Genomic DNA, 12,880 nt, shown 5'->3' on the forward strand with positions numbered 1-12,880 from the left:
AACACTGATCAGTTTTAAAATTGCTGTTTCCTTTTTCGGTTCATGAAATTACAAGAGGACCGCTTGTAACACCAGAACATTCCTTACATGTGAATACCAGTGAGAGAGAGAGAGAGAGAGAGAGAGAGAGCGCTTTTATCGCAGATCCTTCATTGCCGTCCTTGGGTTTTCACAATCTGTATTGGCCTTGGTGCTATATAAATCATGCACTGTGTCCTCCTCCTCCTCCTCTCTCTCTCTCTCTCTCTCTCTGATGGAAAGTCTTCGAAATCAGTTCCCACCTCTCCCTCCCTCCTCCTGTCTCCCTCTCGCGCACATACGCACGAACACACTTGTCAGTCGTCCGTCATCCGTCATCCTGAGCATGAAACAGCTAACAAAAGTAAAAGAAAGATGGAAGTTTTTTCTTTTTTTACCGAGAGAGAGAGAGAGAGAGAGAGTGTGTATGTATCAGTCTTGTTCACTATATTTATTTTGATCATTTGTCTTTGAAACTTTTTTTCTCGTAAGTGAAAGAGTTGGGATATGATTTTCTTCATCTCATTTACAATCGTCGTTAGGTCGCATTTTTATTATTTTCTCTTTGTCATTGACGTTTTCTTTGTAAGTTAAGCAAAATAAATAAATAAATAAGTACAAATAAAGCAGAACCTCCCAGGCTCATATTTCCATTTATTGTTTTTATTATGTTTTTATGAATTTTAAGTTTTTCTTGTGAATAATAATATCATGTTTGTTGACTGTACACACTTGTAGGCAAAAGCGTACAGTGAAAATATGATCGGAAAGTTATTCTGAGAAACACTTGCAACAGTAAACTATGTAGATAAATAAATAAATAAATAGAAAATAATAGATATATAAATAAATGCATAAAATTCACTGCTTCGATTATGAAATCCAAACACTAAGAACACAAGGAGGCTTAAGTCATTGCTGTGTCCTTGGGTCATCCCAGAAGTTGGGATTAAATGTCATTCTTGGTACTTTTGGTATCACTGAGAAAAACGTCAAGTGCGCAGTGTGTATTATATAATTTAATTCTCTCTCTTTCTCTCTCTCCCGGTTAGGGGGAGGGGAGGGTGGGGACGGGTGGTGAGCTTAAGTGTCTTTTTTTTTTTTTTTTCTCTCTCTCTCTCTCTCTCTCCTTTTCTTAGTCCTGGCTTTCCTCTTTTAGATATTATTCAAAACTTTCCTGTTGCATTTTCTTGGTGGGTTCTTTATCTATTTGCTGAGACTACACACACACACACACACACACACACACACACACACACATATATATATATATATTATATATATATATATATATATAATATATATATATATATATATGAGAACTCTTTGACACATTGGTATCATTATTAGTTTTTTAATATTATTGGCAACGAAAAGTCACAGTAAGTGTTAAAAACCTATTTTTGTACAAGGTTAAAAAAATAACGGTTAAAAAAATAACTATATATATATATTATAATATATATATATATATATATATATTATATATAATACACACACACACACACACACACACACACACACACACACACACACACACACACACACCCACAGTGATACCTCTACATACGAAAGTCCCTACGTACGAAAAATCCATGTTACGAAGGTAAAGATGAAGATTTTTTGCTTCTCTGTACGAAAATAATTCAGGTTGCGAAAGGGTGTACGTACAGTAAACCGAGATTCGCCTGGGCTGCCAAGTCAAAAGGAAGAGCTCCTCAACCAAATGCAATTTTCAACTATAACAAATGCATGGGTATTGTAGGATACCTTGATTGGTTGGTAGGGAAATATTCTGTTTCTATTCGAGGCATTGGTGCACCAAGGACATGGTAACATACAGCTGAGTTTATTAGATTTCAAAAGGGTAATTTCTATAGCTCACTTGAAGTTGGCTTGCATGGAAGGCTTAGTAGGAAGACCTTGTGGTACTTTACACTCATATGCAAGTTTTACTGATGTTCGGTATGATGGTAAAGACCATTTTATTGAAAAACGCAACAGTCAACAATGGTGTTTGAACAAAACATATACAACAGATCTAAGGACCTCTTGCCCTAAATGTAATGTGAATCTTTGTATTGAATGTCTCAGCTCTTATCATAAAAGAAAATAAGTTCACAGGGTATTGCAATAAAAAAAAAAAGTAAATTTGGCTTATAAAATTACATTTTTTTCAGCTAGAATACTAAATGAGAATTCAAAACATACAACTAGACTGATAATATGTATTTGTTTATCTTTACTTACAAAGAAGATACTTTTTTATTATTTAGGAATATAAACCTAACACCCATTTGTCCCGCCCCCATTGTCCTCAATTGAGGACAGCTGGAAAACGTGATTTTATACCCCTTTATAAAACCAGCGTTCCATCATTTTGAAGGATCAGCTTTCATGAAGGTCAAGCTTATTAGTTACCATTTAGAATAGATTTTTCTTTCTACTTCATATGTATTCTTAACCCTTAAATATATAATATTTTGCAAAAAATTCCAGAATTTCATAAAATACAAAAGTTGGGATTTAATGGGTTAAACTGCTGATATTTACTCGGGAATTTCTATTTTGCGTTTTGCTCCAAGTGTCTCTAATTTCTGCTGTTATATAAATTATTTGGTACTTATTTATTATTTGATCTAATTTTATTTGATATATTTGTGCAATTGTGTCATCATAAGATTATGGAAAATAACATCAGACATTCTTAAACCTGATAAAGTTTAAAGGAAGGACAATATTCTTTTTCTTTCCAATAGTCTCGTGACTGTGATTGTTTTTCCTGTTGCCGCTTTTCTTGGTTCTTAAAACCTCTCTTTCCTCAAGAGGCGATTCACAGCCTCCTTTGGTAATACACCAGACCTTTGCTAAATTCTGTCAGTTCTGGTCAAGTCCAGTCACTTGGACTTTTTATTCGCGCATTCTCTTTAACTCTTTGGCTATCTAATGGTTTTCTTAACGTCTGTGCTGGATAGACAATTGACTATGACCCTTAGTTCTTCTCTCTCAGGTTTTCCTTATTAAAAAGCTTGAGTAAGGAAAGGGTTTTCAGCTGAACTTTTTATTCTCCTAATTTTACCTACACCAAGGAGGCTACGCTTTCGGCGAGGTTTGCTTGTTTGTCAGCTGAATTAATTAAGCAAAGCTTTATATACGAATTTTTTGGAAAAATTTGACGCAAAATGGGTCATGTTTTCACAACTAGTGATTCGATGTTTGGAGAGATGCGAGTTTTCAGGGAGAGGAACTACAGGCTGTCTTAGCTCAGCCTTTTGTGGAATGTTCCAGGCCAAGAAACTAGACCTTACGCATCTTTATCTAAATTTGGATAAGACCTTTCACCTGAAATCTCTACCACTTTCGCTCCTTGTATTTTTCCATTCAGAGGTAAGACTGATAAAGGCATTATCTGGTCGCTATCTTTCTTCCTCCTTTTCGTATTTACCTCTCACCTGGTATAAGTGAGGCTTTTCTCTTACCTCTAGTTTCGCGACAGCAGAAAAGAAGAAGCAGAAGAAAGAAGCTGCCTATCCATACCTGGTATCGAGGTCGCTCTGTGTTTCCAGTCCTCTTCCGGACGTAGCCACTGGGACTTGAAGGGTCTGGTTGACCTGCTGAGACAGACCCAGCAGCTGGTTCTTCACCTCTTTGGTTTCTTCCTGAAGCTGCTGCACCTGTCCTGACAGCTGATCTTTCACCTGCCTGGTTACTTCCTGAAGCTGCAACACCTGATTTACTATGCTACTGTTAATCTCCTGCTGGTGGGAAGTGGTGGGACTGTTTCCTGCCTCTAAACTGTGAACTTTTCTCCTCAGCTCCGTCAGTTCGCTGTCCATTCGGCGCAGGAGGATGTAGGTGGCTGATCCTGCGGGAGATATATTGAGATAGAGGCTGATTAAGTCTGATTACGGGGAAGATGGTGTCACATGAGTGATGGACGAGGGAAGAATGGCTTTAGCTTTTAAAGATGAACAGTAACTATATAATTTTATATATGGGTTTTTTTTGTTTTGTTATATTTTTGGCTCTCCATAATTCGAAATTCTTATTGTGGGAAAATATATGAAAAGGAGTAAGGAACGCAAATCACGTATGCTGTGGAGAGGTCAGCAAAATTCATACCCAACGCACGAAAGAATGGAAGCGACAGAGGTTGAATCCGATTTGTGACTGACTTTGGTATCAAAATGTGCTGTAATAACTGGCTGTTTTTTTTTTTTAGATGAGTTCTCTTTTTATGAAAGCGTGGGAATGCTAACATGTAACGCCTGTTTGAGATTGTCAATGGATATTTGATTAATCTGTTAACGAATAGTGTGAAGCAGATGAAAAAAAAAAACCATTAAAAAGAGGGAATAGCATGGAATAAAGAATTTCGGCCAAAGGCCAAGCGCCGTAACCTATGAGGTCATTCATCTTTGAAAGGGAGATTGAGAGACTGGCTGCACCATTCCCCTTCGGGATAGACGCTAAAGAGTGTTGTTCATTGATGGATTTTGATCTGGACCTAAAGGACTGAGGGTGGAAAGAAGACCAAGACACCCGATTCGAAAGAGTTTGTGACGAAATGAATACAATCATAGACATAAGCACCAGGTGTGTGTGAATGACAATTTGAACTGGAGAAAGATGTTCACATTAATTTGTCATAACTTCCAGCTTATTTATTAACTTAGCTTATATATATATATATATATATATATATATATATTATATATATACATATTATGATTTACTATATATTATATATATATATATATATATATATAATATATATATATATTATATATATATATATATATATATATATATATATATTAATCTTTCAACTGGAAGACGAGACCGCTGCCATCCATGCGACACAGGTTATAAAAGCTGGAACCTAAGTCCCAGTGTACCTAAGGATGACCTAGGCAGGCGTTATATGTAACTGCCTTGCTTACCAGCAGCGAGTTTTCCTCAGATTCCCGACTCAGCTGTGACCCAATTGACAGGAATACATTTCTGATGTGAGTCAGAAAGTTATTGCTGTTCCTCACGTGACTGTGTGTTAATTATTTCGGCACTTGCGGACACACACATAAATATATATTTTATTTTATCTCCTATTATTCGTTATTCTCGTCAGTCTTTTACGGTGCTTGAGGAAGAACAGTCACATACTGACGAAAATTACAAGTAAACCAGGTTAGTAAAATAACAATAATGACAAAAAAAACATTAAGGACTACTGGCTATAATTGCAGAGTGCACAGGTCCTATCCCAATTTCCCAACAACAGTTCAAAGCGGAAACGAGGCGAGATATTAACACCCTTAATATGCCACCCATCCCTTTTATGAAATCTAAAGTTGTCATTCACAATGACACAGTGCTGAGTTTCGCCTTCCGTTTGTCAGCCTCTGCCGCTCGCACCTGATTTTGAAGGATTGTTTCATGTGTCTCTTTTTGTTTGATTTCTGAAAGGAGTGGGGAGGAGGATGAGGAGGGTGTTTTCTGAAAAGGGTGGGGAGGAGGAGGGGATTGTGGGGAGGAAGGCTTGAGTAAAAGCCGCCTGTTTTTACTTGCGATTCCTCAACATATGAAACATCATCTGACACTGGATCCGCCATCTTTTATTTCGGCTGAATCGAAGGACTCCCACTTTCAGTTGCAATTACTTACCGTCTACAGCAGCGTCGGACGATCCTGCCTCGGGTTGGACCGCCGTTCCTGAGGCGAAGTTCTTCAGGATGACTTCAGCACTGCTCATCAGCTGCTGCAAGACTTCGATCGGCAACGTGTGCACAGCGCAGTCGTTTTCCGCCAGCAACGGCACGGCTGCGGCGGCGGAACTTGGCGGTAGCGTCGCCTTCGTCAGGAATAAAAAGATACTGATTGATACAGCTCTTGCCCACGCAACCATGTTGACGATTCGCGGGCGTCAGTAAATCTACTGATGAGCTCATCGAGATGTGGTGTGGTGTTCTTCACGATTAACAATGCCTCTCTGTCTTCTGTCACGTGACTGAGAAAGCAAACCGTATTAACTAATATCCAACAAGAGTCTGTCACATACTCCCCTCCAGCAGGAGAAGGAATGCGCGAGCCAACAGGGACTAGACAGCACGTCCCTTAGGGACACGAGAGCGCCCAGCGAAGGCCAAGTAACATGCTTCCTGAAGTCAATAAGGCTTGGCCCAACACGAACCTCAAGCCTTTAATGAGCATCGAGCATTTGGACGCTCACATTCATGTACAAACAGACATTTGGTTTTTTGTTCCTTTTACATACGTTGTTAAAAATTTTTATTTATTTTTGTACCCTATTTTCTGTATATGGAAACTAACATGTAAGATTTTGCTGATTTTGAAACACAAAGGTATTGTATTATGAATATTTATTTAATCACGTTCAAAAGTTTTGCTTATGTTGTCCTACATGCTCTTTGTACCCAAAACAACGCCCTGAATTAGTGAAGTTTGTAATCCCCAGACCTCAGCTCAATGTCATTCTCCCCACACGATGATATAGATAGGTCGAAAGGACGGTCAGTAGTCGCTTAAAGATATCTGCAAGAAACTTATTGATGCCACCAAAGCAATTGCTTTTAACGAAATATATATATATATATATATATATATATATCCCTATATATGGTAATATTAGTAAAATATATATATAATAGCATTATATATAAATACTTTATATATGTATATATATATATATATATATATTAATAATATATATATATATAGTAGTATAGGTATATATATTAAACATACATACATGAAAGATGTATTTATAGGAGTGTGCAATCATATACAAAACATGTCAGTGGATTGCACGTGACATAATTATACTTTCCAATATTAGGCAACAAAAGACCCATTATCAACATATTCACAGTACTCTTGAGAATAACTTATACCTGAAAGGAGTTGAATATGACTAAGTCCACAGGATTAGGGACATACAAAAGCTTTAAGCTCTTTAAATATGTTTTCAAATGCACTTCTTGCTAACCAAGTGCGTCATTGTGGATCCTTCTATCGATAACTGGGAAGCACGATAAGGTGTTTTTTATTTTTTATAATACATTATTATATATATATATATATATATATATATATATATATATATATTTATATGTGTGTGTTATATATATATGTATATATATATATATATATATATATATATATATATATATATATATATTTAGGGATGTAAACGGATATCCGCATCCACTGATTATTCGTATTTTTTTTATAGATCCACATCCGCATTAGCATTGCAAGCAACATCCGCATCCATATCTGCAGTTTGAGAAAGCGGATATGACCCCCTGTTCAGTGTTCAATAGTTCATACTCATACATTGTAGCTAAAAGCAGTTTTTTGTACTTCTAAATTTGGCTTTTTCGTGTTATTATGCAGAATACGTGATATGCAATTACACATTTAATTCAGTATATACATTATAAATAGCTCTGTTATAGCATATTTGTTTTAAAGCATTTTTGTTTTATTAATTTCATGTCATTTACAGCAGATGCAATCATAACGGCCGGGAATTGCGTTTTTGAGGAAACACACACTCTCCTCTCTCTCTCTCTCTCTCTCTCTCTCTCTCTCTCTTGCATCAAGTGGTATCAGCTTGCATCAAGTGAGTTTAGTCTCTCTCTGTCTCTCTCTCTCTCGCTCATTATATATTAATAATAATAATAATAATAATAATAATAATAATAATAATAAAAGGATTGATAATAAAAATGATAAGGACGAAACTCCATTTTTTTAATATGAATGGTTGACCTGTGATTTGCCAGGACAAGACAACTTCCATTCAGTCAGAGAAGGAACAGAGTAAGTGGGACCAGTATACTGCTGCATATAATTCGGGATCATAGCAGGTCCACTGAACCCATATCTGTGGTTTAACTGCTGTTAACATACCAGAAGTATAGATCCTCTCCTCATAGTCAGTGAGGTGAAGTATGCGTTATAAGCAGTAACTTCGACTACTAAGAAACAGATGATAAAGGTAATCTTCTTCTTTGAAGAGCAGAGTAAAAAATAAGTTTTTGGTCTGGCAATCACTTCTCTATCTGTCTGTCAATGGGCATTTTCATTTTTTGTATATATATATATATATATATATATATATATATATATATATATATATATATATATATATATATATATTATATATATAAATTGTGTGAGAACTTTGCTGAAAAAGGAAATTATGGATTTATTCTCTATGCATTTATTACTCGACTTCAGTTCTCGCAATATATTTTGAGCTGTAAGAGATAGAAACTTCATTTACACTAATGAAGCCATTTTTCAGATGTCATCGAGATATGAAGCTTTGTAACCCTGACCATGACCACGAGTGTCGTGCCTTCTGGGGCATTGGTGTTTCACAGAAGTGCCTTTTGAAGAGAATGCCTGAAGTACAAACCTCTTCAAGGGCTGTAATGGTGCCTTCTCCCCATTTCACCATTTAGAACCGTCTTAGAGAGGAGGGGCAAGAGTCCATTATGAGACATTTATTGTTTCTGAAATTCTCCCAGATTAAGGGAACTTGGTATAAATTTGAGCATTCCCTCATCCGCCTGGCTTCTTCCCTGTTACTTTGAGTAAGCTTAGGAAAGACAAGAACATTCATGGATTTATTAGATAATCATGAGCATTCAGGTGTTATGTAAATGAGTAGGGAAGCCTCCAAGGTCGCTTGCTGAAGAGCACCCAGTAGACTATTACTTATTCGCAATTTACAAATTTCTCTGTTTTCTTAATTTTCTCTTAGTCACACTTTACAGTCCTTTGAAACCAGTTTTGTTGAGCATGGATTGACACTGGGTTTTAAGATTTATGACTGAGAGAAATCATCCACTATATCACATAGCTGGCTTCACTTTAAAGGTGACGCTTTGCAGCGTTGTATAGTCAGAGTGGAACGTTTCCCAAATTATCCCCTTCACGGTTTTCTGCTTGCTCAGAAGTGTGTTCGTTGGACTCGCTTTGTAACAGTCATTAAACCAGAAGCCACTACTGTATTTAGCTGCGCAGTGAAGGGAACCTGTTGTGGAAAAAAGAAGAGGGTAAGAAGTCTAAAATCAGGAAAAATGAAGGGGCATATGCGTTAGAAAAATAAACGTGTTTTACTGACTGAAGTTAAGGTGTATATTGTATTAGCAAGGACAAATTTAAGGTTGAGAAAACGAAATTGAGGATGAAGCGAGGAGTATCAATGAGGAAAAATATTAGTGTCCAAGACTAGAACTAGATAGAAATAAGAATTACTACTCATGATTGTGTACCCTCTCTTCCAAACATCGGCCATCACACTGAGGCTTTTGACACACACACACACATACACACCCACGCACTCTCTCTCTCTCTCACTAAAACAAGATCTAGGAAGACAGAATTCCCATAGGTAATCCAGTTTCTCGTAACTTGGAACTGCCACTTTTAGAGGCAAGGTATTCATACTTACTGCATGGTACTTCAAGATGGCCCACTTTTGCACAATAGCTCAAAATAACTCTAGTTTCGTTGTCACAGCTCGAAAAGGATCCTTGTGATACACAAAGATCATCGAGTGGGAAATCAGGGGTCCTGAATATTGCAAATACTGATTCCATTTATGACAAGGTAGGTAGGAAAAGACTATGTTGGATGGTGTTTTAAAAGAATGGATAACAGTCCAATTCTCAAGAAAATATGGCATCAGAAGACCTCTTATGGTTTACTTCGACTCTGGAGTCCTACCCATGGCAGTGGAAAATGAATGATTATCCAGAATAAAGTACCAAGAACTGAAGCATACTTAGATACATGAATGCAGGACCATATTATATCTGCATACATACATACATATAGCATTGCCGTAATCGTTCTTTACTTAAATCAAGGATGAACTTTTTGTGCAAGAAAAAAGAAAACATCCAAATATTCACAAAATCAGCTGCTTCCTTTACGAACAAAGAAAGCTCAGAAGCAGTGTGTCGACCCCCCCCCCCCCCCCCCCCAAGCTACACATACACTGCCAGTCTATCATTATACTGTCATTCTCCATTTTCTCGGCAGGACCAAACCACCTCAAAACCTACGGACAGCTTTAACACGGAAAAAGATTTGCTCACTTTTATCGTTATCTCTGTCGGGAGTGGAGAAGAGCATGTTATCATGATATTTGAAGGCATCCCCAGCAATCCCGGTTCCCGTCCCCAGTCGAAGGCTGTACTTGTGAACTCTGTTGGCGACGTGGAAGAAGCTGTACTCTTGGTACCGGGACTCCCCGTCCCAGTCGGTCATGTCCACCCGGAGCACTTGGGTTGCTTCGTTCGTGAGGGCGTGGAGCACGTCGTTACCTGTCAATTCAAGGGACACGGTTACCAGTGTGGATGCTTGGCTTGCTTACGATATGGTTGTATCTGTTTATTGAAGTTGGGGGTGGTTTTCAGTAAACACAATTGTTTATTGCTTTCCAATTACATTATTCAGCTGGTGACGTTTCAAGACGTTTAGTCCCATTTTCAAAGCTATATGATGAAAGAAACAGGCATTAAAAAGACTCAGAAAGAAAACAAGTTTTTTTTTTTGCATATAAAATAAAATTATATGTAGAGTAAAAAAGAAGAGAGTTGGCCAAGTATAAAATACAAATTATAAGTAGCATTTAAAATGAAGAGAGTTGACCAAGTATAAAATAAAATTATAAGTAGAGTAAAAATGAAGAGAGTTGACCAAGTATAAAATAAAATTATAAGTAGAGTAAAAATGAAGAGAGTTGACCAAGTATAAAATAAAATTATAAGTAGAGTAAAAATGAAGAGAGTTGACCAAGTATAAAATAAAATTATAAGTAAAGTAAAAATGAAGAGAGTTGACCAAATGGTGCTGAGGCCACAGGCAGAGTGACAGATCGGGCCAGGTTCAGCTTCGACTTAAACTCACGAGAGGTATAGAGGTGTTGAGGTGGTCTGAGAATTTAATTTGCTAGTTGTTGGTCTTTAGGAGTTCGGCCTATGATTTTAATAAATTCCCAGACCACATCAACACCGTTATATATCTAGTAAGTTTAAGTCGAAGCTGAAGACCCGAACTGTCACCAGGCCTGTGCCATCAGCACCCCTAGGCCAACTCTCTTCCTTTTTACTCTACTTATAATTTTATGTTGTATGTAAAAAAACTATTTGTCTGTTTATTTTTTTACTCCGAGTCTGTTTTGCACATGTCTGCTGCTTCTTTTATGGTATATGTTTGAAAATGGGACTAAACGTCTTGAAACGTCACCAGCTGAATGATGTACTTAGAAAGGAATAAAGAATTGTCCTTCCCCTCGCGTCAAATTGCTATCTGTTTACTGATTTACCTTTCGTTTTGATTGATTTATATACCTGTTGTTATATCTATGTTTTCAATATGTTTCTTTCTCCCGGTTAGTCTAATGCTGTACCTATTATTAATTATGCTTTACTGTACGATTCTGTTTGGGCGCTGCTTTTCCACAGTATTTATACAAATATAAGGTTTCTAACTTACTGAACCTGCTTTAAGACTGACGTTCTCTTTCAGCTTGTTCTACGATGTATAAGTATAATGATAATATGAACAATGATATTCTGTTATTGGGTATCATGAGACTTGAACTGAGCGTGGTACCAATGAAAACGGAATGAGATTTTTCTGACGAGGAGTCTTATAGTAACTCGGTTCACCTCTAAATAAATACATTAGTATAATTCTGTTTTAAATGAACGTATGTATCCATGTTTACGGTTAAAAACTTGTATATTGAAACAAAACGAGCAAACCTTGAAAAGGTAGTTTCGACTGTAGGCACCAGGGATGCTGAGTCCTCTTCGTGCATCCAATGTAGGCGGTACTTGAGGTTCTCTGCAGCGTCCTTTCGGCCCCTAGCTGCAACTACTTTCATTCCTTTTACTGTACCTCCTTTCGTATTATCTTTCTTCCATCTCACTTTCCACCCTATCCCAACAATTCATTCGTAGTGCAACTGCGAGACTTTCCTCCTGTTACACCTTTCAAACCTCTTCACTGTCAATTTCCTTTTCAGCACTGAATGGCCTTAGTTGCCACAGTGCTTGGCATTATGCCTAAAACCTATAAATCAATCTATCAATCAAATTGTGCAATAACTTAAACGATTTGGTTAATAAACGTGAGGCCACAGCCAATGCAGGACCACAGGTTCAATTGATAATTGTTTAATATTTTACGGGACGTTGTACAGCATTCACTCATATTTTTATTTTTACCTACTTACACATTCCGTCGTTTCCTTCCTGTGAAAACAATAAAATGGAGCAAGAAGTCTGAGTTATTGGAGTAAGACAAGCAGAAGCAAGAACAGAATTCCAAAACTTAGCACACGAAGGAAAAATGACAATTCTTTTAAGTTGTCTCTTATGAATGAGAAATTTATAGGAACCAACAAAGACGAAAGGAAAGAGAGACTTCTAAGTTGCTCGTCATTCAAAGTACACAAATATTCCCAGTAAAACCTTGCTTATTGGTGTTCTATTCAAAACAAAAAGTCAGTGGGAACTGAGAAAAGCCTCACCTATCCAGTATTCAGTGTCTGGGCTGCCAAATCCAATACTGTAATCGCTCCATCCTCTGCTGAAGTTCACCTGGGTACTGAGAGGTCGCCGAAGAAGGACAACAGTCCATCCGCCTTCGTCGACCTCTTCCTCACCCATGTCACACCAGACGGAGACCCCTTCACCCGCAACTCCACATCTGGCATAAATTTTTTTTATAATGTACACACACACACACACACACACATATATATATATATATATATATATATATATATATATTATATGTGTGTGTGTGTGTA

General features: G+C 37.2%; 1 long non-coding RNA gene and 1 pseudogene across 1 annotated transcript; both read right to left on the reverse strand.

The window, feature by feature from the left end:
- The window catches only part of LOC135214210 (fibrinogen-like protein 1), a 19,501-nt pseudogene extending 13,681 nt beyond the window's left edge, over nucleotides 1-5,820 (reverse strand).
- Nucleotides 5,821-8,662: 2,842 nt separating this feature from the next.
- Nucleotides 8,663-12,804, reverse strand: LOC135214220 (uncharacterized). The gene is made up of 3 exons (XR_010314314.1): nucleotides 12,599-12,804; nucleotides 10,155-10,382; nucleotides 8,663-9,085 (listed from the first exon to the last, which is right to left on the reverse strand). It is a non-coding gene; the product is annotated as an uncharacterized LOC135214220 (long non-coding RNA).
- Between the last annotated feature and the right edge of the window lie 76 nt (nucleotides 12,805-12,880).

The sequence above is a fragment of the Macrobrachium nipponense genome, chromosome 19 (assembly GCF_015104395.2).
Source record: "Macrobrachium nipponense isolate FS-2020 chromosome 19, ASM1510439v2, whole genome shotgun sequence".
NCBI lineage: Eukaryota > Metazoa > Arthropoda > Malacostraca > Decapoda > Palaemonidae > Macrobrachium > Macrobrachium nipponense.